At 38.0% G+C, this 20432-nt stretch overlaps 10 non-coding genes and 4 pseudogenes across 10 annotated transcripts; 1 reads left to right on the top strand and 13 right to left on the bottom strand.

The window, feature by feature from the left end:
* The first annotated feature begins 1758 nt into the window (after positions 1-1758).
* LOC143734820 (5.8S ribosomal RNA) lies at positions 1759-1912 on the top strand. The gene has a single exon (XR_013202698.1). It is a non-coding gene; the product is annotated as a 5.8S ribosomal RNA (ribosomal RNA).
* A 2750-nt stretch (positions 1913-4662) lies between these two features.
* LOC143734698 (5S ribosomal RNA) lies at positions 4663-4782 on the bottom strand. Its single transcript, XR_013202595.1, has one exon. It is a non-coding gene; the product is annotated as a 5S ribosomal RNA (ribosomal RNA).
* Positions 4783-5347: 565 nt separating this feature from the next.
* Positions 5348-5466, bottom strand: LOC143734055 (5S ribosomal RNA). The gene has a single exon (XR_013201962.1). It is a non-coding gene; the product is annotated as a 5S ribosomal RNA (ribosomal RNA).
* A 1135-nt stretch (positions 5467-6601) lies between these two features.
* On the bottom strand, positions 6602-6720 carry LOC143734796 (5S ribosomal RNA; annotated as a pseudogene).
* Positions 6721-6967: 247 nt separating this feature from the next.
* LOC143734050 (5S ribosomal RNA) lies at positions 6968-7086 on the bottom strand. The gene has a single exon (XR_013201957.1). It is a non-coding gene; the product is annotated as a 5S ribosomal RNA (ribosomal RNA).
* An 890-nt stretch (positions 7087-7976) lies between these two features.
* On the bottom strand, positions 7977-8095 carry LOC143734764 (5S ribosomal RNA). Its single transcript, XR_013202657.1, has one exon. It is a non-coding gene; the product is annotated as a 5S ribosomal RNA (ribosomal RNA).
* Positions 8096-10970: 2875 nt separating this feature from the next.
* LOC143734692 (5S ribosomal RNA) lies at positions 10971-11089 on the bottom strand. Its single transcript, XR_013202589.1, has one exon. It is a non-coding gene; the product is annotated as a 5S ribosomal RNA (ribosomal RNA).
* A 275-nt stretch (positions 11090-11364) lies between these two features.
* Positions 11365-11484, bottom strand: LOC143734808 (5S ribosomal RNA; annotated as a pseudogene).
* A 381-nt stretch (positions 11485-11865) lies between these two features.
* Positions 11866-11984, bottom strand: LOC143734693 (5S ribosomal RNA). The gene has a single exon (XR_013202590.1). It is a non-coding gene; the product is annotated as a 5S ribosomal RNA (ribosomal RNA).
* A 275-nt stretch (positions 11985-12259) lies between these two features.
* On the bottom strand, positions 12260-12379 carry LOC143734807 (5S ribosomal RNA; annotated as a pseudogene).
* Positions 12380-18501: 6122 nt separating this feature from the next.
* On the bottom strand, positions 18502-18620 carry LOC143734637 (5S ribosomal RNA). The gene has a single exon (XR_013202538.1). It is a non-coding gene; the product is annotated as a 5S ribosomal RNA (ribosomal RNA).
* A 1006-nt stretch (positions 18621-19626) lies between these two features.
* On the bottom strand, positions 19627-19746 carry LOC143734806 (5S ribosomal RNA; annotated as a pseudogene).
* A 174-nt stretch (positions 19747-19920) lies between these two features.
* Positions 19921-20039, bottom strand: LOC143734176 (5S ribosomal RNA). The gene has a single exon (XR_013202078.1). It is a non-coding gene; the product is annotated as a 5S ribosomal RNA (ribosomal RNA).
* A 174-nt stretch (positions 20040-20213) lies between these two features.
* On the bottom strand, positions 20214-20332 carry LOC143734173 (5S ribosomal RNA). The gene has a single exon (XR_013202076.1). It is a non-coding gene; the product is annotated as a 5S ribosomal RNA (ribosomal RNA).
* Positions 20333-20432: the final 100 nt, after the last annotated feature.

Below are 20432 nucleotides of genomic sequence, written 5' to 3'. Positions count from 1 at the left end.
TTTTAAATTATTTGTTTTATGTGGTGGACTATATTGGAACATGACATTGGAAATATTTATTTTATTTTTACTATTTAATTTATTTTACTATTTATTTTGTTTGGCTTTTATTTATTCCATGCAGTCGTACTTATTTAATTTATATTAATTTATAGTATGAGTCCCTGATTATATGTTGCATGTTCTCTTGTTGTTTTTGTTGTTGTTTTTTTAGACAAAAAATGGATGGATTTATAACGTTTTGAAAAAAAAAATACAATTAACTTTGAATTTATCATCAAAAATATTGTTGTTTGATTTAATAATAATTTTTCATGATGGTGATGGTCTCGATCTCCAGAGAAGTGTCTCCTCTTTGCCGTCTTCCGTGTGTCCATGGCGTAAAATGAGGGTGTGGAGGAAGCGGATACTTGAATATATAGGGGCGTGTTATTCTAATGACGATCGTTTTCAGCCGCGGCATTTATCAAGGGCAGGTTTTGCGTACACCTGGATTTCAAAGGTACGCACAGCTTCATAAATCAGGCGGTGAGAGGAGTGTAAGCATAATCTTACGCCAACATATACGCCCGATTCTACGCAAGAATGATAAATGAGGGCCACTGAGTACATTATGTCGGAGTCGGCCCATTCAAGAGACACAGTGTTTCAGCCAACACGGACCTCAGCCGACAGTGCCAACTTTCAGCCGGCATCGGGCCTACTGTGCTTGCTATCTGGGATGTTTTGTCAAAAATAAAGTAATCAAATAATATGTTATTATGTGTTTGTTCCAATGTAGCCTAGGCAATATCCAAAGTAATAAATCCTTAACTTTGAAATATCTATGATAAAATGTATACTTTAGTTTTTACAAAGAAAGATTGCACTTGAATTGTTGTTGTAATTGTAAAAGTTTTAATAAAAGAATATATTTACAAGGTAGATGTAAACAAACTATTAATAGTAAATATAAACCTTTTCTTTAAATAATTTTTATTGAGTTTTATTAGTGACAAATTTGGGGAGAGGATACATATTCCAAAACTGAAAATACAGTATGAGAATTAACTGCACAATTACTAGACATGGAAAAAAATTAAATTAAAATTAAAAATTAAAAAATGAGATGCTTCCAACTATGTACTAATTTGGTAGAGTATATATATATATATATATATATATATATATATATATATATATATATATATATATATATATATACTCACACACATATATATTTCTCTTGCATTCTTTCTTGTGACTCAGTGACAAACCTGAATGAATGGCTCATTAAGTATGCGGGCCCCATTTAAATCAATGTATTGTTTTATGTGAATGATGAGGCAGGATGATTTTCACATCATTTTGAAGAAAAAACTCTAGGCAACGACATCCATTAGTCAAAAGTGTGGACACATATTTAGTATGTGTTTTGTGGCCTTATTTCAGAAACTTTATTTTTTATTTTTTTCAATGACCATGCATAAACAATATTCCCTCAAAAATACAAACATGTACATACATGTTGCTCACATATTATGGAACCCCTTTTTGTGCTAAGTAGAGTGTTATTACACCTTTGCCATTAATATGTTTATAAGAAACTGAAAAAAGCACAAATGTCAGGGCATGTCAAAACATCTCAAGGACCCCAAAAACCCCTTAGACCCCAGAGGGGGGGGAGGGTGTGCCCGTCCGTGGCTCGCCACCATTTTTTTCCCCCATGCCTCGGTTTGTGTTGGTTGGCCTCGAAAAAAACAAAACACTCAAGTGTACATCTCTTAGCGGTGGATCACTTGGCTCATGAGTCGATGAAGAACGCAGCCTGCTGCGAGAACTAATGTGAATTGCAGGACACATTGATCATCGACACTTCGAACGCACTTTGCGGCCCCGGGTTCCTCCTGGGGCTATGTCTGTCTGAGGGTCGCTTTGCTATCGATCGGGGCCTCCGCACCCCGCGGCTGGAGCGTCGTAGGGCCTCCGAGGGCCTCCGTCCTCCTAAACGCAGACCGTCCCCTCGTCCCGTCCCGTCTCCTCTCTCTCCTTTTGGGAGAGGCTCCCGTCTTCCCCCTCACCCGGGGGGGGAGGGCGGCGCCTCGTCGCTCCGAGGTCCTGGGCGTCCTCCTCCACGGCTGCCGGTGCTTCAAAACCACCGTTGCCCGCGCGAGGGGGGGCGATCGCTCAGTTCGGCGGATCGCAAGCGGGCGTGGGACGCCCCTAGGTCGCCAGCCAGCCCCCCCCCCCCCCCCTCACCTTCGACCTCAGATCAGGCGAGACAACCCACTGAATTTAAGTATATTACTAAGCGCCAGCATGAAGAGACGAGGTCTGTTGCGATGCTTGTGGGGGGATTGTGCGGATCTATGGTTCCATTTCGACAAAGCTCACTGGCCTGAAAGCTGTCAGCGGACTGATGGGGTGACGTGGTCACAGGGCCTTGGCTTGGGGCTGCAGAGCCTTGTTGGATCCGCATCTCTTCTCTAATCCATCTGCTTACCCCTGGTTGTCCCTCAAGTAGGGCAATGTATTGGATACAGGGTTGGTCGGTGTAGTGAGGATGACATTACATTATACCACCGCAGACGGATCGATTGGTTGCCAGAATTTGGACTTGAAGTAACTATGACTCTGTTAAACGCTTGAATATGACGCCCCGGTACACCCCGGGGGAGGTTATCCCCCCACCTAAAAACTATGAGAATGTCCAACAATAGTAACTTCATACTGGCTGGTACGTCGCCCAGGATAAAACGGTACCCTGCAGGAGCCTCGGGATTGGGTTCCTGTGGCATGGCTAGATCCCCTTGCGGTCCCAGAGACCGGGATCGTAGCGGCGGCAATGGCTCACCCGGTAACGAGAACCATGGATCGGAGGTAAGGATACGAGAATGTTCGGTCGTGCTGCCTCGCCTCTGCAGTACACTGGACTGGAATAATGCAGAATACCTCGGAAGGACGAGTCCTGTCAGAGAAGCCTTGGGAGCAATGCAAACTGTCGCTTCCTTAATGGATAACCCTGCCCAGGTTATACCATCTTCGAATGGGACACAGGAGGAAGGCACCGGGGTGGTGATACAGTTGCCATTGCGGGACTTTACCTGTGCCTTATGTGGTGTGTCAGCTAGCGCCCTGTCTAGGATAAGAAGACACTTCTCAATCCAGCATGGAAAGGCGCTAGTTAGATACAGTTGTAGAATGTGTGGAAAAACCTCGGTTTCGGCGCATCCCATAGCTTGTCACATCCCTAAATGCCGAGGAAAAAAGGTGCGAGGGGTGTGAGGCCACGTTTGCAACGGAACGAGCGCAGAGTATACACGAACTACACGTCCACCCAGACATTCTAAATAAGAAAAGGATCGGAATAAAGCGAAGGCGAGGAAGTTCTGCCTTCCGGCAGGCTGAGGTGGAGACAGAGACTCAGACATCCTTGGTAATTAGCGGGGAATCCTAAACTGAGGATTGCCCCGCCAAAAGGCTTAGATCCCGAACTGCAAGGGATAGTGAGGACCCGTTGGAGCCTTTGGCGAGTTTGTCGGTCCCTCCCATTCAACCCAACTTGCCAGAGGGAGACCTTGTGATGCTCCTCAGAGAGGTGGCCTGCAAAATGGTGAGCGAGAGGCAGGGCGATGACACAGGTGTTACGTGCTTAAGGCCTGGCTGGAAGGCTGCGACAAGATATTATCTTTATGAGCGCTGTCTCTGTGCTGTGGTGCGGTCGGAAACCAGATTAAAAATTGTCAAAGTGTCCATTTGAGCTTAAGAATTTGTTCAGCTGATTGAAGACAACTTTTTCAATGATCTTGCCTATGAAAGGAAGATTTGAGATCGGTCTATAGTTGTTTAATATGGTCTTATCCAGATTGCTCTTTTTCAGGAGGGGCTTGACAACTGCAGTTTTCAGGGAGTTCGGAAAACTCCCAGAGAGAAGTGAGGCATTTACCACTTCTAGAAGATCTGCTTCTAAGCTGTGTAACACATTTTTGAAAAAAAATGTGGGAAGTGCGTCAAGGGCGCAGGTTGATGTTTTAAGTTGCTGTACGGTTTCTTCCAAAATGTTACCATCAATTTCTTCAAAATCAGACATAGTGACTACTTTCTCAGGCTGTTGTCTGATCTGCCTGACTCCAGCGCAACTCAAGGATGAGCTGATCACCTTTCTGATATTATTGATTTTCTCAGAGAAGAAAGAAGCAAACTCACTGCACTTGCTCTCTGAGAGCATTTCACTGGGAATCTGGCTTCGGGGGTATGTCAGTCTCTCTACAGTAGCAAAAAGAGTGTGTGTGTGTTGTTTATATTGCTGTTTATAATATTCGAGAAGAAAATCTGTCTAGCTTTGCCTAGTTCCTTATTGAAAGCATGGATGCTGTCTTTGTAGATGTTATAATGGACTACAAGTTTTGTCTTCCGCCACATGCGCTCTGCTTTTCTGTATTGTCTTTTCATATTTTGCACTGCTGTTGAGTTTCTCCAAGGTGCTTTTTGTCTGCCATTCTTCTTCCTGACTTTCACAGGAGCAATATCATCAATTACACTCTTAACTTTTGAGTTAAAAGAATCAAGGAGAAAATAAAAGGCGTTTATTGCAATGTTTCATGCTTTCTGAAGAATCTCAGAGACTTTTAAAAGCTTTCTGAAGAAGCTCAGGGACTCTTTTTTTTTTTTTTAAATCAAAAAAGCTTACAGCACCTGGTATTCCCAGGCGGTCTCCCATCCAAGTACTAACCAGGCCCCGACCCTGCTTAGCTTCCAAGATCAGACGAGATCGGGCGTGACCAAGGTGGTATGGCCGTAAGCGAAAACTGCTGCCAAAATTGGGCTATTTAAAAGGTTAGACCATTAATAAAGAAAACTAAGAAGAACTTTTGAAAAAACTCAAACTCTTTCATGCTCTCTGAAGAATCTCAGAGACTTTTAAAGGCTTTCTAAAGAAGCTCAGTGAGTCTTTTTTTTAAACTAAGAAGAACTTTTGAAAAAACTCAAACTCCTTCATGCTCTCTGAAGAATCTCAGAGACTTTTAAAGGCTTTCTAAAGAAGCTCAGTAAGTCTTTTTTTTTAAACTAAGAAGAACTTTTGAAAAAAGTCAAACTCTTTCATGCTCTCTGAAGAATCTCAGAGACTTTTAAAGGCTTTCTGAAGAAGCTCAGTGAGTCTTTTTTTTTAAACTAAGAAGAACTTTTGAAAAAAACTCAAACTCTTTCATGCTCTCTGAAGAATCTCAGAGACTTTTAAAGGCTTTCTGAAGAAGCTCGGTAAGTCTTTTTTTTTAAACTAAGAAGAACTTTTGAAAAAACTCAAAACCTTTCATGCTCTCTGAAGAATCTCAGAGACTTTTAAAGGCTTTTTTTTTTTAATCAAAAAGGCTTACAGCACCTGGTATTCCCAGGCGGTCCCCCATCCAAGTACTAACCAGGCCCGACCCTGCTTAGCTTCCGAGATCAGACGAGATCGGGCATGACCAAGGTGGTATGGCCGTAAGCAAAAACTGCTGCCAAAATTGGGCTATTTAAAAGGTTAGACCATTAATGAAGAAAACTAAGAAGAATTTTTGAAAAATATCAAACTCTTTCAGGCTTTCTGAAGAATCTCAGAGACTTTTAAAGGCTTTCTGAAGAAGCTCAGTGAGTCTTTTTTTTTAAACTAAGAAGAAATTTTGAAAAAACTCAAACTCTTTCATGCTTTCTGAAGAATCTCAGAGACTTGTTCAGACTTTTTGAAGAAACTCAGTGACTCTTTTTTTTAAACTAAGAAGAACTTTTGAAAAAACTCAACTCTTTCATGCTTTCTGAAGAATCTCAGAGACTTTTAAAGGCTTTCTGAAGAAGCTCAGTAAGTCTTTTTTTTAAAATAAGAAGAACTTTTGAAAAAACTCAAACCCTTTCATGCTCTCTGAAGAATCTCAGAGACTTTTAAAGGCTTTCTGAAGAAGCTCAGTGAGTCTTTTTTTAAACTAAGAAGAACTTTTGAAAAAACTCAAACTCTTTCATGCTCTCTGAAGAATCTCAGAGACTTTTAAAGGCTTTCTGAAGAAGCTCAGTGACTTTTTTTTAAACTAAGAAGAACTTTTGAAAAAACTCAAACTCTTTCATGGTCTCTGAAGAATCTCAGAGACTTTTAAAGGCTTTCTGAAGAATCTCAGAGACTTGTTCAGACTTTTGAAGAAACTCAGTGACTCTTTTTTTTTAAACTAAGAAGAACTTTTGAAAAAACTCAACTCTTTCATGCTTTCTGAAGAATCTCAGAGACTTTTAAAGGCTTTCTGAAGAAGCTCAGTAAGTCTTTTTTTTTAAATAAGAAGAACTTTTGAAAAAACTCAAACCCTTTCATGCTCTCTGAAGAATCTCAGAGACTTTTAAAAGCTTTCTGAAGAAGCTCAGTGAGTCTTTTTTTAAACTAAGAAGAACTTTTGAAAAAACTCAAACTCTTTCATGCTCTCTGAAGAATCTCAGAGACTTTTAAAGGCTTTCTGAAGAAGCTCAGTGACTTTTTTTTTAAACTAAGAAGAACTTTTGAAAAAACTCAAACTCTTTCATGCTCTCTGAAGAATCTCAGAGACTTTTAAAGGCTTTCTGAAGAAGCTCAGGGACTCTTTTTTTTAATTTTTTTTATCAAAAAGGCTTACAGCACCTGGTATTCCCTTGCGGTCTCCATTCCAAGTATTAACCAGGCCCGACCCTGCTTAGCTTCCGAGATCAGACGAGATCGGGCGTGACCAAGGTGGTATCGCCGTAAGCAAAAACTGCTGCCAAAATTGGGCTATTTAAAAGGATAGACCATTAATGAAGAAAACTAAGAAGAATTTTTGAAAATATCAAACTCTTTCAGGCTTTCTGAAGAATCTCAGAGACTTTTAAAGGCTTTCTGAAGAAGCTCAGTGAGTCTTTTTTTTTAAACTAAGAAGAAATTTTGAAAAAACTCAAACTCTTTCATGCTTTCTGAAGAATCTCAGAGACTTTTAAAGGCTTTTTTTTAAATCAAAAAGGCTTACAGCACCTGATATTCCCAGGCGGTCCCCCATCCAAGTACTAACCAGGCCCGACCCTGCTTAGCTTCCGAGATCAGACGAGATCGGGCGTGACCAAGGTGGTATGGCCGTAAGCAAAAACTGCTGCCAAAATTGGGCTATTTAAAAGGTTAGACCATTAATGAAGAAAACTAAGAAGAATTTTTGAAAAATCTCAAACTCTTTCATGCTCTCTGAAGAATCTCAGAGACTTTTAAAGGCTTTCTGAAGAAGCTCAGTGACTTTTTTTTTAAACTAAGAAGAACTTTTGAAAAAAGTCAAACTCTTTCATGCTTTCTGAAGAATCTCAGAGACTTTAAAAGGCTTTCTGAAGAAGCTCAGTAAGTCTTTTTTTTAAACCAAGAAGAACTTTTGAAAAAACTCAAACTCTTTCATGCTTTCTGAAGAATCTCAGAGACTTGTTCTGGCTTTTTGAAGAAACTCAGTGACTTTTTTTAAACTAACAAGAACTTTTGAAACAACTCAAACACTTTCATGCTTTCTGAAGAATCTCAGAGACTTGTTCAGGCTTTTTGAAGAAACTCTGTGACTCTTTTTTTTTTAAACTAAGAAGAACTTTTGAAAAAACTCAACTCTTTCATGCTCTCTGAAGAATCTCAGAGACTTTTAAAGGCTTTCTGAAGAAGCTCAGTGAGTCTTTTTTTAAACTAAGAAGAACTTTTGAAAAAACTCAAACTCTTTCATGCTCTCTGAAGAATCTCAGAGACTTTTAAAGGCTTTCTGAAGAAGCTCAGTGACTTTTTTTAAACTAAGAAGAACTTTTGAAAAAAGTCAAACTCTTTCATGCTTTCTGAAGAATCTCAGAGACTTTAAAAGGCTTTCTGAAGAAGCTCAGTGAGTCTTTTTTTTAAACTAAGAAGAACTTTTGAAAAAACTCAAACTCTTTCATGCTCTCTGAAGAATCTCAGAGACTTTTAAAGGCTTTCTGAAGAAGCTCAGGGACTCTTTTTTTTTTTAAACCAAAAAGGCTTACAGCACCTGGTATTCCCATGCGGACTCCATTCCAAGTACTAACCAGGCCCGACCCTGCTTAGCTTCCGAGATCAGACGAGATCGGGCGTGACCAAGGTGGTATGGCCGTAAGCAAAAACTGCTGCCAAAATTGGGCTATTTAACCCTCTGGGGTCCAAAGTGTTTTTGGGGTTCTGGAGGTGTTCTGACATGCTCTAACATTTGAGCTTTTTTCAGTTATTTATAAACATGTCAATGGCAAAGGTGTAAATTCACTCTATATAGCACAAACAGGGCTACCATAATATGTTAGCAAGATGTATGTACATGTTTGTATTTTTGAGAGAATATTGTTTATGCATGGTTATTGAAAAAACTAAAACTTAAAGTCTCTGAAATAAGACCACAAAACACATACTAAATATGTGTCCACAAGACTTTTGACTAATGGATGTTCTCGCCTAGGATTTTTGCTTCAAAATGATCTGAAAATCATCCTTCCAAATCATTCACATAAAACAATACATTGATTTAAATTTAGTAAAACACTTTTTGTTTGGAAAGGCAATATGCGAAATGGGCGAGACTCATGTATAATGGTCTGATTCACACCTGTGAAGACAAAAGACCTGCTTAATGAGCCTGCATAATGAGCTTTTCACAGGTGTGTCACTGAGCCACAAGACAGAATACAAGGACACAAGAAAAGAAATGTGTATATATACTACAAAATTGGTTCACAGTTGGAAACATCTATAAAAAAATAGTATTTTTCCACTTGTATTTTTGCTTGCAAATTGTATAATATCCAAGGTGAACATTTCTAGTAATTGTGTAGTTAATTCTCATAATGTATTTTCAGAAAGTTTTGGATATGTATCCTCTCCCCAAATTTGTCACTAATAAAACACAATACAAATAATTTAAAGAGAAGGCTTATATTGACCTTTTAAGATTTTGTTTACATCTACCTTGTAAATATATTATTTGCTATTTTATTAAAAAGGTTACAATTACAGCAACAATTAAAATAACAATATTTCAAGTGTAATACTTCTTTGTAAAAACTAAAGTATACATTTTATCATACATATTTCAAATTTAAGGATTCATTAGTTTGAATAAAGCCTACATTGGAACAAACACTATAATAGCATCCTAGTTGATGACTTTATTTTTGACAAAACAAACATAGCCTAATATATTTAACATTTGAGCAGAAATTGGTGAACAAAAGCTTATTCAATGTGGCAGTAGTCTATAGTTTAGGCTACAGTAAACAGTTAATAACATATCCAAAAACTAGTCAACGAAATGTTGTCTTTCATATTTCTTCTGTAACATAGGCATATCGTTTGTTGTTTTTATGATAGCCTATATTAGGGCATATAAAAATTAATTTGCAGTTTAATACGTTGCTAATACAAAGACATTTTAACGTTATTTCAACATATTTCAGTCGATTTTCACTCATCTCAGTATAGCAATAGGGTTTGGTAAAAACTGTTCAGTTCATTCATTCACACACAGACGCGATTCATATTTAAACAGTCTTGTTGCGGTTTACATACACTATGATATCGCGATTAGAACAATAATAATAAAAAAACTTACTTCTCAGATGGATGTTTTATATTTCTTTGTAAAAACTAAAGTATACATTTTATCATACATATTTCAAAGTTAAGGATTCATTAGTTTGAATAAAGCCTACATTGGAACAAACACTATAATAGCATCATACTTGATGACTTTATTTTTGACAAAACAAACATAGCCTAATATATAACATTTGAGCAGAAATTGGTGAACAAAAGCTTATTCAATGTGGCAGTAGTCTATAGTTTAGGCTACAGTAAACAGTTAATAATCTATCCAAAACTAGTCAACGAAATGTTGTCTTTCATATTTCGTCTGTAACATAGGCATATCGTTTGTTGTTTTTATGAGCCTACATTAGGGCATAAATATTAATTTGCAGTTTAATACGTTGCTAATACAAAGACATTTTAACGTTATTTCAACATATTTCAGTTGATTTTCACTCATCTCAGTATAGCAGGGTTTGGTAAAAACTGTTCAGTTCATTCATTCACACACAGACGCGATTCATATTTAAACAGTCTTTTTGCGGTGTACATACACTATGATATCGCAATTAGAACAATAATAATAAAAAACTTACTTATCAGATGGATCCGTTGCTCCTCGGAATGAAAAAAAACAGCACATGTTCTGAGGTAAATGTCCCAGGATTACTCCTCACACAGCCTCGCAAGAAGAAATAGTAGGCTACATTAATCTGATGATTACATTTGTTGTGTTATCGCGTTTATGAGGGGCGTTGACACTTTGCATGTGTTGCTTCAGATCATTTGCGTTTGAATAGCGCGCGCTCTCCGTGGGCGTGTCACATTAGCAGAATAATGAGCTGAGAGAACGATAATGAGATCGGCTGACACCTCTCTCTTTTTTAATAGATTACATAAACAGAGAATATTTATTTTAGTTTTGAATTAGATATTTTAAAAGTACAAACTTAAATGATTATAAAGATATATTGCTTGTGCTTGTGTGAATAGTATTCGCTTAGCTTTGTTTAAGTTTAGAGACGTGCACCAGAAAAAAATTTAACGGAGACAGAGAGGCAGAAAGCACACCCTGTTTATTTTCTTCATTTTACAAAAGCACACGGTTTTGATGCTAATGTGAGTGTACACAAAAAAAGAAGACCCTCTATAGTTTATAATCATGTATTGATTTTATTTATATGACCAAAAATGACGGAGTATTTTAAGTCTATGTTGCTGCTATGTGGAAAAAAAACTGCAAAACGCGCCGGCGCGTTTCTCGACCCCAGAGAGTTAAAAGGTTAGACCATTAATGAAGAAAACTAAGAAGAATTTTTGAAAAATATCAAACTCTTTCAGGCTTTCTGAAGAATCTCAGAGATTTTTAAAGGCTTTCTGAAAAAGTTCAGGGACTCTTTTTTTTTTTTTTTATCAAAAAAGCTTACAGCACCTGGTATTGCCAGGCGGTCTCCCATCCGAGTACTAACCAGGCCCGACCCTGCTTAGCTTCCGAGATCAGACGAGATCGGGCGTGACCAAGGTGGTATGGCCGTAAGCGAAAACTGCTGCCAAAATTGGGCTATTTAAAAGGTTAGACCATTAATGAAGAAAACTAAGAAGAACTTTTGAAAAAACTCAAACTCTTTCATGCTCTCTGAAGAATCTCAGAGACTTTTAAAGGCTTTCTGAAGAAGCTCAGTAAGTCTTTTTTTTTAAACTAAGAAGAACTTTGGAAAAAACTCAAACCCTTTTATGCTCTCTGATGAATCCAGAGACTTTTAAAGGCTTTCTGAAGAAGCTCAGGGACTCTTTTTTTTTTTTTAAATCAAAAAGGCTTACATCACCTGGTATTCCCAGGCGGTCCCCCATCCTAGGAACTAACCAGGCCCGACCCTTCTTAGCCTCCGAGATCAGACGAGATCGGGCGTGACCAAGGTGGTATGGCCGTAAGCGAAAACCGCTGCCAAAATTGGGCTATTTAAAAGGTTAGACCATTAATTAAGAAAACTAAGAAGAATTTTTGAAAAATCTCAAACTCTTTCAGGCTTTCTGAAGAATCTCAGATTTTTTTAAAGGCTTTCTGAAGAAGCTGAGGGACTCTTTTTTTTTAAACTAAGAAGAACTTTTGAAAAAACTCAAACACTTTCATGCTTTCTGAAGAATCTCAGAGACTTGTTCAGTTTTTTTGAAGAAACTCAGTGACTCTTTTTTTTTAAACTAAGAAGAACTTTTGAAAAAACTCAACTCTTTCATGCTTTCTGAAGAATCTCAGAGACTTTTAAAGGCTTTCTGAAGAAGCTCAGGGACTCTTTTTTTTTTTTTTTAATCAAAAAAGCTTACAGCACCTGGTATTCCCAGGCAGTTTCCAATCCAAGTACTAACCAGGCCCGACCCTGCTTAGCTTCCGAGATCAGACGAGATCGGGCGTGACCAAGGTGGTATGGCCGTAAGCGAAAACTGCTGCCAAAATTGGGCTATTTAAAAGGTTAGACCATTAATGAAGAAAACTAAGAAGAACTTTTGAAAAAACTCAAACTCTTTCATGCTCTCTGAAGAATCTCAGAGACTTTTAAAGGCTTTCTGAAGAAGCTCAGTAAGTCTTTTTTTTTAAACTAAGAAGAACTTTGGAAAAAACTCAAACCCTTTTATGCTCTCTGATGAATCCAGAGACTTTTAAAGGCTTTCTGAAGAAGCTCAGGGACTCTTTTTTTTTTTTTAAATCAAAAAGGCTTACATCACCTGGTATTCCCAGGCGGTCCCCCATCCTAGGAACTAACCAGGCCCGACCCTTCTTAGCCTCCGAGATCAGACGAGATCGGGCGTGACCAAGGTGGTATGGCCGTAAGCGAAAACCGCTGCCAAAATTGGGCTATTTAAAAGGTTAGACCATTAATTAAGAAAACTAAGAAGAATTTTTGAAAAATCTCAAACTCTTTCAGGCTTTCTGAAGAATCTCAGATTTTTTTAAAGGCTTTCTGAAGAAGCTGAGGGACTCTTTTTTTTTAAACTAAGAAGAACTTTTGAAAAAACTCAAACACTTTCATGCTTTCTGAAGAATCTCAGAGACTTGTTCAGTTTTTTTGAAGAAACTCAGTGACTCTTTTTTTTTAAACTAAGAAGAACTTTTGAAAAAACTCAACTCTTTCATGCTTTCTGAAGAATCTCAGAGACTTTTAAAGGCTTTCTGAAGAAGCTCAGGGACTCTTTTTTTTTTTTTTTTAATCAAAAAAGCTTACAGCACCTGGTATTCCCAGGCAGTTTCCAATCCAAGTACTAACCAGGCCCGACCCTGCTTAGCTTCCGAGATCAGACGAGATCGGGCGTGACCTTTTTTTTTAATCTTTGTATTGAAATTCACACATTTTCTAATAAATTTTTTACATCATTTATCACTCAAAACATTATTATAATTATTATTCTCTCTTTTAAACACAACATTTGTTACCAATTGATAAAAAACTCTTTTCTCTCTCCCTCTTTAATGAACTTATTACCGTTTATAAAGAAGTCTTTCACCTCGGTTTCTCCATATGTACAACACATTTCAACATCTCTCTTCACTATTGCTTTGAACAAGTCTTTAATTTTTACTTTTCTTCCTTCAAAGTGTGCATAATTCCGTCTATACACGACCGCTAGCCTGGCAAGGCTTAACACGTAGTTGATAAACCAAAAGTCTTTTGACTTCTTTTTCAAAAACACTCCAAATAAAAATCTTTTTTTCCAATCTTTTTCCAAATCCACCTCATCAAAACAGTTCTTTTTTAACAGACTTTTTAAAAAAACAAAAAAATCCTTTAGTTCATCACATTCTAGAAAATAATGCAGAAAACTCTCATTATCAGCGTTACATACATCACACATCGCATTGATATTTCTATTTATTTGATTTAATACCATGTTGGTATAAATCCTATTGTGCCTAATTAAGAAATCATTGTTTTCGCATTCTATAGTGTTGTATTTTATATCTAGATTTGACCAAATTTTCTTTACATCCAAATCTTCAAATACTCTACTCCAAACTTTTTCAGATGCTGGCTCCTTAATTTGATCTATTATTAACAAGTCATATACTTTCTTCACACTTATGCTTTTTATACTATATCTCTCCTAATATTCACCCACTTTGCTGGCATACTTGCTTTGATTCTTTCGTATATTCTATTCACCTTTTCTCTACTTTCCATTCCTTCCAACTCACATACTGAGTCATATATGCAGTTCTTTCTTAGGAACCCCGGAATAACTTCATATATGATGTCTTTTACTTGCCTTATTCCGGCCTCTATAAATTTGGGCTCATTTATCGTTCTACCGTTGTGTTTAAATTTCTCATTTAAAAACAGTGGCAAATTTATAAATTCTTGCACCTCTGTGCATTCATACTCTATTTTCGGCAATAATTGTCTCCATGCCTCTATCACCTCTCTGTACAAACCAGGTATTCTTTCCGTCATTGATTGCTTGAATCCCATAAGCCACCCATACTCTCCTATTCCCCCCACGTCATCGATATATTTCTTCAAAAACTCCCTCCAACCATAATCCCATCTTCTTTCCATATATTTTCTAACAGTTTTTATTCTTATTGCACACTTTTTTGTTCTTAAATCAATCAGCTTTAATCCACCCTCTCCTTTCCTCCCAACCAATGTTTTTTGTGCAATTTTAACTCCCTTCCCTTCCCATATAAAGTCACATACAATTTTGTTTAACTCGTTCATCACCCACTCAGGCATTTCAATTACACTCATTGTATATACACAAACAGATAGCATGAGATTATTAACCACTATTATTTTCCCTTTTAACCTCAGTTTTCTCCCTCTCCATGCTGTGCAGACTGTTCTTATCCTGTTTATTACCCCAGTCCATGTTACATCTCTCGCGTCATTAGAATCTACCCCCAAATATATACCTAAAACCTTCATATACTTTTCCTCCACTCTCAAGCCTACATCAGTACTTTCTACTTCTCCTATGTACATTATTTCTGATTTATCTCTGTTTATCTTCGCACCAGATGCCATTCCATACTTTTCCACCAACTCTAAGACTTTCTTTACACTGCTTATCTCTCTTACTGTTACTGTCGTATCATCGGCGTACTGGTTTATTACGCATTTCCCTCCAAATGGCAACTCAATTCCTTTTATGGTTTTATCTGCCTTAATTAATAAGGCCAGGGGTTCTACAGAGATAGCATATAACAACGCTGATAAGGGGCATCCTTGTCGCACTGATCTTCCCACCTCAAATGTGTCAGTTAAGACGCCATTCACTTTTATACAACTTCTGGCACTACCATACAATCTCCTTACCCATCCCACCATTCTTTCCCCAAAACCAAACTTTTCTAGAACCTTAAATAAAAAATTGTGCTCAACTCTGTCGAATGCCTTATTCCAATCTATCCCCACCACTATCCCACCTTTTCCATCTTTTTTCATATACTCAATCACATCTCTGATTGTTGCGATCGTATCAGCTATGTCTCTTCCTGGTATACTGTAGCTTTGTGTTGGCTGGACTATATCTCCTATTACTTTTTTCATCCTGTTTGCTAGAATTTTGGTTAGTATCTTGTAATCTGTGTTTAGTAAACTAATCGGTCTATAATTTTCGAGATCTAATTTATTTCCTTTTTTAAAGACCAAGGTAATCACTCCTTCTACCATTTTACCCTGGATTACTTCCTTTCTTTCAATTTCCTTATATACCTCTACTAGTATATGTGCTACTTCATTTTTGTAAACTTTATACCATTCTGCCCCTATCCCATCACTCCCAGGGCTTCTCCCGCTTTTTAAACCTTTTATTGCAGCTATAACTTCTTCTTCCTCTATCTCTCTATCACACCATCTCATATCTTCTTCTCCGAGTTTACTCTCAACACACTTAAATACTTCATATATGCTTGCCTCATCTACACATCCTCTCTTATATAACTCACTGTAAAACTCTTGTACCCTCTCTAACATCTCCACATAGTCTGTAATTATCTCTTTCTTTTTTGAATGTATTTCATGGATGTATGTCTTACTCTGCCTTCTTTTCTCCAACCCTAGGAAATATCCTGTGCACTTCTCTCCTTCGAGTGCATATTTCGCCTTGCTTCTTAAAATTGCCCCTCTGCATTTTTCCTTCTCATATCTCTCCAACTGCATTTTCGCCTCTACATACTTTTCCATACTATATCCTTCTTCATCATCAGCCTTACTAAGCTCTATCCTTACTTTCTCTCTGAGCTCCCTTTCTTCTTTCATCATATTTTTTTTCCTTCATTTACTATACCATATACTTAAAGTTTTTATTTTATCCTTCGTCTCTTCCCATCTCTTTCCAATCTCATCATTTAATTCATCCCTCTTCAGACTTTCTTCTAACCACTGGTTTTCTTGAACAAACAATTATTTTATCTGCTGTCTATACCCTTCCTCCCCAATGTATCCTGCATTTAATATCCACATCCCCCCGCTCACTTCTCTTTTCCCTACTTTAATTCCAAATCTAACAGCATCATGATCACTAAAATGATTCCCCTGATGTCTTACTTCATCTATATAGTTTATGGTGTCACCTTGTACCAACACAAGGACAATCCTACTCTGTTTTAACTTTCCATCTTTCATCTGCCTCCTTGTAAACTCTCTCTTCTCTGGGTTCTCATATCTCCATACATCTATCAATCCTTTATCTTTCATCACTTCCATCAACATTATTCTTGACTTTTCCCACCTGAAACTCCCCCCTTTCCCGACATCTAATCTACTACATTTGGTATTAAAATCACCCACAATCATACACCTTCCCAGGATTAGCCCCCTTAGCTCCTCTATGCAAGATCTCTTATCACATTCTACATTGGGAACATATATATTTATTAATCTAAATTCAATACCTTTATATTCAAACTCTAAAACTAAAATTCTACCTACCTGGTCTCTGTACACCTGCCTTACATTTTCAATCTTATCTTTTTTAATCAGCACCGCTACTCCCCTCGCGTTTCTTGCACCATTATTATAGTAAATATCACCCTTCCATACTTCCCTTACTTCTTTTACTTTATCTTCATCCCAATTAGTTTCTTGAATACAAATAATATCACTCCGATAAGTGAATTTTACCTCCTTCAACTTAGTCATATTCCTCAGTCCATTTGTATTTACCGAAGTAACAGCAATCATACAACAACAACAAAAATAAAAAATAAAAAGACTTAAACAAAACATCTGACACCATCAACACATAAAGTTCACGTACCAGAGCGCGGCTCCTTTATCTGTTCATTCCCGTCTTTGTCTCTTTCCGCCTTTCTTTTGCCATTCTGTCTTTGGGCATTCATCTGCCTATTTCGCAAACCTGTCTCTTGGTCTTGTCCACTTTTATTCTCATGGGGTACTGCTTCTTGCTCTACTTTCTTCTCCCTCCCAGGCGTTGCTTGCTTGCCATCATCTTCTTCCTCCCCGTACTCATCGTTCTCTCCCTCTTCCATCCTTTCTTCATCATCAGTCTCCTCGCTTGTTGTCTCAACTCTCCATCCCCATTTCATTTTATCTTGTCCATCAGCGCTCTCTCCTCCACCATATGCACCTTCGACACCATCCCCGCACTCCATGTTTTGGTTCTCTGGTTGATCCTCTTCCCTCCTCTCGTCATCGTCCTGTTGTTCCCCTTCCTCTCCCGTCTCTCTTGCTCCCCGTTCTCCGCACTCCCTCGCATAGTGCCCCACCTTTCCACATGCAAAACATTTGAACTCTGGGCATTCCTTGAACAAATGTCCCGGTTTTATGCACAATCTACAGACACGTACTTGTCTATCATGTATTACACGGAAGTATTCCGCTCCTCTCATTGTGTCGAATCTGGTCGAATAAGGCAGTGAGCGCACTTCATCTGTAAATCTCACTTTTAAGAATCTTGTGCCATCCACCATATTTGTTCCCGGCCACACCCGGCGCTTGATAGCAGACAGGGGTTGTACACCCCACTCTTCCAGCTTTTCCAATATTTTCCCATCCTCAAGATAAACTGGCAGGTTAATAAATGGCACAACCATTTCATTATTTATAATGCTTCTGGCATGTACTATTGCCCCCTTCACCCTTACACCGTCCATTAGTTTCTTCTTTGCCCCTTCATCTTTCATTGTCAGTTCATAAGCTCTTTCTCCTCTCACTCTGCATCCAACAACTTCTCCACACACCTTCTTCACCTCTCTCAATAAATCCATCATGGAAATGTTTGCAGCTCCTGCTACCTCAAATTCCACAGTCAGCTCTTTGGAATATTTCTCTGTGCGCTGCTCTTCACAGACCTCTCTTCTGTTATTTCTTCTCTCTTGTTATCATCTCCCGTCCGTTTGTTAGAATGATATCCTTTCTCGTCGCCATTTCCAATATCCTTTCCTTTTGCCATTTGTCCATCTTTCATTTTGATTTCTTTGTTTGCTGCAATGCTTTCTGCCGCCATTGCAGAGAACAACTTGGAAATGCTGGTCCCCATAACAGCAAAAGCTGTAGGGGGAACACTGTCAACTTAAATTATCTTCTACCTTTGATGCTCAATATTATTCTTAAATATAACCAAAAATATACGTAGTTTTCAAGTTTTAAACACAGAATTACTTCTTTAGCTCTTGGACTGTACCACTATCGGGTGTGACCAAGGTGGTATGGCCGTAAGCGAAAACTGCTGCCAAAATTGGGCTATTTAAAAGGTTAGACCATTAATGAAGAAAACTAAGAAGAATTTTTGAAAAATCTCAAACTCTTTCATGCTTTCTGAAGAATCTCAGAGACTTGTTCAGGCTTTTTGAAGAAACTCAGTGACTCTTTTTTTTTTAAACTAAGAAGAACTTTTGAAAAAACTCAACTCTTTCATGCTTTCTGAAGAATCTCAGAGACTTTTAAAGGCTTTCTGAAGAAGTCAAGGGACTCTTTTTTTTTTTTTTTTATCAAAAAAGCTTACAGCACCTGGTATTCCCAGGCGGTCTCCCATCCGAGTACTAACCAGGCCCGACCCTGCTTAGCTTCCGAGATCAGACGAGATCGGGCGTGACCAAGGTGGTATGGCCATAAGTGAAAACTGCTGCCAAAATTGGGCTATTTAAAAGGTTAGACCATTAATGAAGAAAACTAAGAAGAATTTTTGAAAAATCTCAAACTCTTTCAGGCTTTCTAGAGAATCTCAGAGACTTTTAAAGGCTTTCTGAAGAAGCTCAGTGAGTCTTTTTTTTAAACTACGAAGAAATTTTGAAAAAACTCAAACTCTTTCATGCTTTCTGAAGAATCTCAGAGACTTGTTCAGGCTTTTTGAAGAAACTCAGTGACTCTTTTTTTTTAAACTAAGAAGAACTTTTGAAAAAACTCAACTCTTTCATGCTCTCTGAAGAATCTCAGAGACTTTTAAAGGCTTTCTGAAGAAGCTCAGGGACTCTTTTTTTTTTAAACTAAGAAGAACTTTTGAAAAAACTCAAATACTTTCATGCTTTCTGAAGAATCTGAGAGACTTTTAAAGGCTTTCTGAAGAAGCTCAGGGACTCTTTTTTTTAAAACTAAGAAGAACTTTTGAAAAAACTCAAACTCTTTCATGCTTTCTGAAGAATCTCAGAGACTTGTTCTGGCTTTTTGAAGAAACTCAGTGACTTTTTTTTAAACTAAGAAGAACTTTTGAAACAACTCAAACACTTTCATGCTTTCTGAAGAATCTCAGAGACTTGTTCAAGCTTTTTGAAGAAACTCAGTGATTCTTTTTTTTTAAACTAAGAAGAACTTTTGAAAAAACTCAACTCTTTCATGCTCTCTGAAGAATCTCAGAGACTTTTAAAGGCTTTCTGAAGAAGCTCAGTGAGTCTTTTTTTTAAACTAAGAAGAACTTTTGAAAAAACTCCAACTCTTTCATGCTCTCTGAAGAATCTCAGAGACTTTTAAAGGCTTTCTGAAGAAGCTCAGTAAGTCTTTTTTTTTAAACTAAGAAGAACTTTTGAAAAAACTCAAACCCTTTCATGCTCTCTGATGAATCTCAGATACTTTTAAAGGCTTTCTGAAGAAGCTCAGGGACTCTTTTTTTTTTTTTTAAATCAAAAAGGCTTACATCACCTGGTATTCCCAGGCGGTCCCCCATCCTAGGAACTAACCAGGCCCGACCCTTCTTAGCCTCCGAGATCAGACGGGATCGGGCGTGACCAAGGTGGTATGGCCGTAAGCGAAAACCGCTGCCAAAATTGGGCTATTTAAAAGGTTAGACCATTAATGAAGAAAACTAAGAAGAATTTTTGAAAAATCTCAAACTCTTTCAGGCTTTCTGAAGAATCTCAGAGACTTTTAAAGGCTTTCTGAAGAAGCTCAGGGACTCTTTTTTTTTTTTTTTTAAATCAAAAAAGCTTACAGCACCTGGTATTCCCAGGCGGTCTCCCATCCAAGTACTAACCAGGCCCGACCCTGCTTAGCTTCCGAGATCAGACGAGATCAGGCGTGACCAAGGTGGTATGGCCGTAAGCGAAAATTCCTGCCAAAATTGGGCTATTTAAAAGGCTAGAACATTAATGAAGAAAACTAAGAAGAATTTTTGAAAAAACTGAAACTCTTTCAGGCTTTCTGAAGAATCTCAGAGACTTTTAAAGGCTTTCTGAAGAAGCTCAGGGACTCTTTTTTTTTTTTTTTTAAATCAAAAAAGCTTACAGCACCTGGTATTCCCAGGCGGTCTCCCATCCAAGTACTAACCAGGCCCGACCCTGCTTAGCTTCCGAGATCAGACGAGATCAGGCGTGACCAAGGTGGTATGGCCGTAAGCGAAAATTCCTGCCAAAATTGGGCTATTTAAAAGGCTAGAACATTAATGAAGAAAACTAAGAAGAATTTTTGAAAAAACTGAAACTCTTTCAGGCTTTCTG

The sequence above is a fragment of the Siphateles boraxobius genome, unplaced genomic scaffold (genome assembly GCF_051911475.1).
Source record: "Siphateles boraxobius isolate OS27281-9 unplaced genomic scaffold, OSU_SipBor_1 99, whole genome shotgun sequence".
In the NCBI taxonomy this organism is placed as follows: domain Eukaryota; kingdom Metazoa; phylum Chordata; class Actinopteri; order Cypriniformes; family Leuciscidae; genus Siphateles; species Siphateles boraxobius.
This window is presented reverse-complemented; position numbering and strand designations above follow the sequence as displayed.